The following is a 6,087-nucleotide window of genomic DNA, read 5'->3' as shown; positions in this document are numbered from 1 at the left end:
TGATATATAATAACGCACACCTGAAATTTACACAACGTTATAAACCGATGTGACTTCAATAAAATTAAAAAAAAAAAAAAGAAAGAAAATAAACATTGGTTTATTTTTTCCAACTAATTCTCAGAATGATAACTAAGTTGTCCTGATTTTACAATCATTCTTGAAAAGGGGGAAACAGTCTTAAAGTCTTTTGTTTAAAGAAGCCTCATTTTCAAGTAGCATACAGAATGTTTGTACTACCACGATGCTCAATCAATGACCTTGGGTAAGTCCTTTTTCTTATAAATGCCCCATTTTTCTAGAAAATAAGATGATTTCAACGGTTGCTTCCAGTACAATGCCGCCTTGGTTCATGCAGAAGGGGAATAAACCCAATGGACCCAGTGAGATAGTACTTATTTCAGGAACTAAAATCCGCTGAGCATGAAAAGAATGTTCCTGTGTTAACATTTTACTCCTGTGTTAACATTTTACTATCTGCACACGCCAGGTTGCTTCAAGTGCCTGTCAATTACAGAAATCTGGAGGTTAATGAAACAATACTCATGCAGGGCTGGTGATTCTCTAGTTTAATTATTGCATTAAAATATTTATGTGAGAAATAGTTAACCTCCTTTGTTTCATAGATCATTCTTTCAACACAGGTGGTTATTTTTATTTTCTATTTTCATTTTTAGCAACTCAGTTTATAGAGTGAGAATATATTGGCCAGTAGCATCCGTCGGTCGAATGCCTATGTCATAAGGAATGTTACAATGAAGTCGGCATGAGGACTCTTTTTTGCATAACTTAACCAAGAATCAAATCGTCCATAAATTTTTGAATAAAAATCACCTTTATGAAAATAAATCTTAAACTGTTATCTCAAATATGAACGTCTCTATCTAGAATGTGTGCATAGATTTCTTACAAGCCTTTAATTTATCCACATGTCAGATTGTAATGTTCTCTATAATTGAGTGGATGGTTACCTAATATACAATTGCTGATGATTACTAATCCATTCTGGAAGATCAGCCTTGTGGCTTTTAATGATACATCCACATAGCTATAGATTCACATATTAAAGTAGATAGAAAGACGATGCATGACATTACCCCAAATCCGTGGGTCAATCCTTAAAACATATTATAATTTACTGACAAAGAATGAAATACACAAAATGATATATACCTTTAGTAGATTATCACTCCTAATATTTAAAATAAGTTTAGGTTCATGTTTTCTACATGAGAAATTTTAGATAAAGCTCTTCTAGTCCCATTTGGATTCAAACATCATCTCTACATCTGCACGTTGCAATTAATCAATAGGAATGTTTAATTGCCTATTTTAAATTTTTACAAAAAGTGATTACCTCTCCATTTTCAAACCTTGTAGCCATTCATAAATATCAGTTTCTCGATTCAAAGACATACTACCATCTTCCTTCACAAATTAGTGCTCCGTTAATGTAGGGGGATACATGAGTATGCCTGCGTGCCCATGTATTTTAACCCTGAGTGTACTTTCTGAATTTGTAAACAATTCCAAGCTTCCTGTTGTTTCGATTGGATGACGTTTATCACAGTTGAAGCGGTGTTTAATTACCTTTATCCCAGAATAAGACAGGTGGACAGGTAAAGCTATTTCCCCACAATTTCCTCTCTCTTAACTTTTATTCACATTCAGTGTGAAGAGTATGCATGTGAGCACCTAAAGAATGATATTCACCCAACCGTCTCTACAGTTCTGTCCTATGCCCTGTACACTGGCTATATTTTATTGAAGTGGAGGGCGAGCACTTTGAATTAACCTAGCAAATACACTTTAAATAAAAATGTCTAGTATTTTGTAGGATGGTGTGGCTAAATGAGCAACCTAGAATTCAAATTCTCCCTCTTTGCTTCTGTGCATTTTTTAAGATACTTTCCCTTCTTCACCTGGTTAATGTCTACCCAACACATTTGGTTTCAAATTTGATGGATCTTTCAGGAGAGAACCTTGCCATGTCTGTTTAAGATTTTCCTTCTCTTAACTACAGTATATTTTATTTATCACTTTGTACATACCCTCTCTGTTTTAGTAGAACCCACTAGAAGAGTGGTTCTCAGTCTTTGGTGTAAGTAAGAATGCTATGGAAAGCTTCTTAACACACAGACTCCCGCAAAATGTTCTGGTTCACAGAGTTCAGGGTGGGCTCCATACATTTTAATTTCTTATCCATCCCCAGGTTTATTTATCTGCCCAACTGTAAGCCCCACTTGGGTTAACACAGTGCTATAACAGAGTGAGGGCTGAGTCACACATTTCTTATTAAAAATTTCATCCCTAGAGATGATTACTATAGCAAATGCAGCACATATTAGCTTATTCTGCAACATGAATATATCAACTAGTTAAATATAAGACACTGAGTAAAAGTGAGCTTGAGTTGGCCGATTTGTTGTTTTCACTAACATGGTTATTTCCATGTTTGTCTCATTATAGAATGGAAGCATTTACGATAAATTTGAGGAGAAGATGTGAGATAAACTAAAGAAAAAGGAAGGGAGAGTAAATATGCTAAAAAACTACAATGTGTTTTTATTCTACCATATCCTTTCTAAGTAAGATTTTCAAGTTATCTTCAAAAAAAGAACAAGATGGAAAGTTTATGACTTTTATATTGCAGTTGCGATTCCGTAGGGCAAAGAACGTTATTTCTGCGTATCCTTAGGCATTCTTCGTGAAAAATCATTTTCTTAACCTTTTTCTGAAGCTAAGGATTTTGACATGACATGTATATTGATATTGACTTGGGGCATGACATTAAAAAAAGTCAGGATATTCACCCATTCAGAAGGTTTCAAAGGCTGTAAAAAATATAGGATGTATTGCCATATCTTATTTTTGATAACCTAGAGTTTCTGATATTCTTTCATTAAGATTAACTTTTTTCCACTAAGTGTAGAAATGTTACCGGACCAAATGGATCCATTCTTGGGAGTTAAATCAAACTGCACCAGAAGTAGTTTTGTTCACAAAGCTATGGCTCCTGAGCACGAGGGGGGAGGGTACCTTTATTTGGGGTAGGAAATGAATATCCAAAGGGAAGTCTCATCATCACATGTAGAGGTAGGCATAAGCTTGCCCAGCGTGGTTTGAAATCATGTTTCTACAGACATCATATGACCTAAAAATGGTGGCTTTGTCCCTCCCAAAGGAGAGGAATTTATGGTGTTAAAGAGGGCAGGTTACTTCAGTACAACTCTCTGCCTATCTGTGCAGGTACCAGGCTTGTGGTCGCAGTCTGGGTCAGCCTGGTCCATTTCAGAGAGGCTGGGTGCAAGGCGGTTGTCTCTTAGAGCTTCTTCCTGGAACATAGCTGAAAACCACATAACCTCAAGGCCCCAAGGTGTCAGATAAAGGAACTCCTGCACCTTGCAAACAGACAAGAGACTTAGGTCAAACACAGAGGTTAGAATATAGGCAAAGACAAGAGAAGCAGGTTAGTGTCCATGTTTGGTGACAGAAACACTTGTTGAAATCTGGTTTTCAAAGATTTAAATATCGAAAAGTAAATTAATATTCGTATAGTCTGAGTTGTGTGTGTTAAATAAATAAACAACAGAAACAACAATGACCTTGTCTTTTTGGCACGGCATATGGCCAGGTTCACACTTTCTGCATGGTTTGGCCATAGAAGAAAATCAACCTATAGCCACAACAATCTCCCAGATCTGCCTCAAAGAAGTAAAAATGGCCAATGTGATTCCTATACATATAACACAAACACACGCATCTGTGGATGTACCTTCTCCTGATTTATCAGCGATAACTGTTTGTGCTAAATAAATTTATTAAATCAAAAGGAAGTTGTGGTCAACTGAACGCTTGAATTAAATCCACTAAGCAGACAGTGGGAGGTGGGGAGGGATGCATTCCTCAGACGTTTTGTGAATGTTGCTGGAGTGTATCACGGTGCTCTGTTTTCTGTGTACACTTTCCTTCAGTACATTCCAATAAAGTGGTTTCCCAGGCAGCCGTCAGTGGCTATCAAACGTTGATAATAAAATAATAATGGAAATTAGGACCTGGGTATAGGAGTCAGCTTGGGCTGTCATAACAAAAGACCACAGACAGGGGAGTTTACATAACAGATATGTATTTCTCCCAGTTCTGGAAGCTGGAATCTCAGATCCAGGTGTGGGCAGGCCTAGTTCCTCCTGAGGCCTCTCTCCTTGGCATGTAGACACCATCTTCTCCCCATGTCCTCACATGGTCTTTCCTCTGTGTATGTCTGTGTCCTAATTGCCTCTTCGTATAAGGATATCAGTCCTATTGGATCACGACCTACCCTAATGACCTCATTTTACCTTCATCACCTCTTTAAACATCCATCTCCAAATACAGTCCCATTCTGAAGTACTAGGGGCTTGGGCCTCAATGTATGAATTTGGGGACACAACTCAGCCCATAACACTGGACATGTGTACACGGAGGTAAACTAATGCAGACCAGTTGGTACAAGGCAGAGAATTCTGTCAAACAGCTTGCTATAGCCATACCACTGGTTAAAATGCATAATATGTATTGTAGTCTCTTAATTTTCCCCATTTTCATCACCTTCAGTAAATAAAGTTTAATAGCAGTCTTCATTTATTTTCATGATTTTGACAATAGTATTTCCTCCTCCATCCCATCTGTTTCTCTATTTTTTCCCCACATCATTCCCAATTTCAGCATTCACTACCTAAAGACTGTAATTGGAAGGTAAACCCTTCCTAACATGTATAAAAGACCCAACCCATCCACTTGCCTTTCTATCCTCTACGATCCTCCAGGATTCCCAATCTTGAACTTCAGCTGCCGAGTGGCAAATGGTTTAATAAAGGTAGCATGTGTTAGACCCATATAACTCCTAGAGTTTCCAGTTTACTTTCAATTCTGCAACAAACTCTTGCAAATTGCATAATAAAAGTGAAAACATTGACATGATTTCTATTTCCATGTATAACAAGTTCAGCAAGATCAAGCCAGGACTTAGGGAAGGGATTTTTTTTGTGGGAACTACTTTCTAACTCCAAGTAATGGGTTATAAACAGAGACCTTGGAGGGAAACTTTTTAAAATTATTTAAAAATCACAAGAAATTAAACTCAATGTCATGTGACATTGAACATCATTTTTCGTGAAATATAACTTGGGAAACAAGGAATACATGTATTTGCATTAACAATGTTTATCATATTGGTTTTTAATATAAGAAATATGTCCTAGACATACTTGTTGCTTCTTATCACAGAAAATCCAATGATGTTGATTCCAATTACATACATCGTGATATCCCGAAATCTATGCAGTTTCTAAAATTGTCCATCATTTTCATCTTTTACTTTAAAACTTTAGAGGGACAGGGGCTGGCCCGGTGGCGTAGTGGTTAAGTTGGCGCAGTCCGTCCATGGTCAGGGATTCACAGTTCAGATCCCAGGCTCGGACCTACTCATCCTACTCATCCCCGCTGCATGGCTCATCAAGCCATGCTGTGGCGGCATCCCACATAAAAAAAAGAGGAAGATTGGCAATGGATGTTAGCTCAGGGCCAATCTTCCTCACAAAAACAAAACAAAACTTTAGAGGGAGAATGAAAAGGATCACTGTCAATCATTTGGCTCCTCACCATTAAGTATCATTATTTAAATTTTCTCTTTCCCTGGAATATAGAAGCCAAACATGTAGAAGTCACCAAATCATTAGTGAAAATCCAGAGAGTATTATGTCTGCTGTTTGCACATCTCGGCCTCAGTAGGCACGGCAGCAGCATAGCTACACCCTCAGTCATTAACCAGCGAGTTGCCCTCGTAAATTTTCCCAGAGTCCTAAATAGCTGGTCTGGAAATTCGTTTCAGATCTGTAAAACCCAAAATGTACATGCAGCGTATTTGTACGTGGTAGTTTGAGTACGTGTAATAAAATTTCCACTACAAAAAGGAAAGATCTATACCTGTGTAATAAACGCTTTTATAACCTGCTTACAGTAGAGGTGGAAAATGAATGCTTTAGTGAAAAACGCAGGGTCAGTAAGGGAAGTGCAACAGGGCTTGTGTTGAGGAGGAAGGGGAAGGAA

The sequence above is a fragment of the Ceratotherium simum genome, chromosome Y (assembly GCF_057802395.1).
Source record: "Ceratotherium simum simum isolate JZ-2026a chromosome Y, ASM5780239v1, whole genome shotgun sequence".
Classification (NCBI taxonomy): domain Eukaryota; kingdom Metazoa; phylum Chordata; class Mammalia; order Perissodactyla; family Rhinocerotidae; genus Ceratotherium; species Ceratotherium simum.
Note: the sequence above shows the minus strand (reverse complement) of the source record.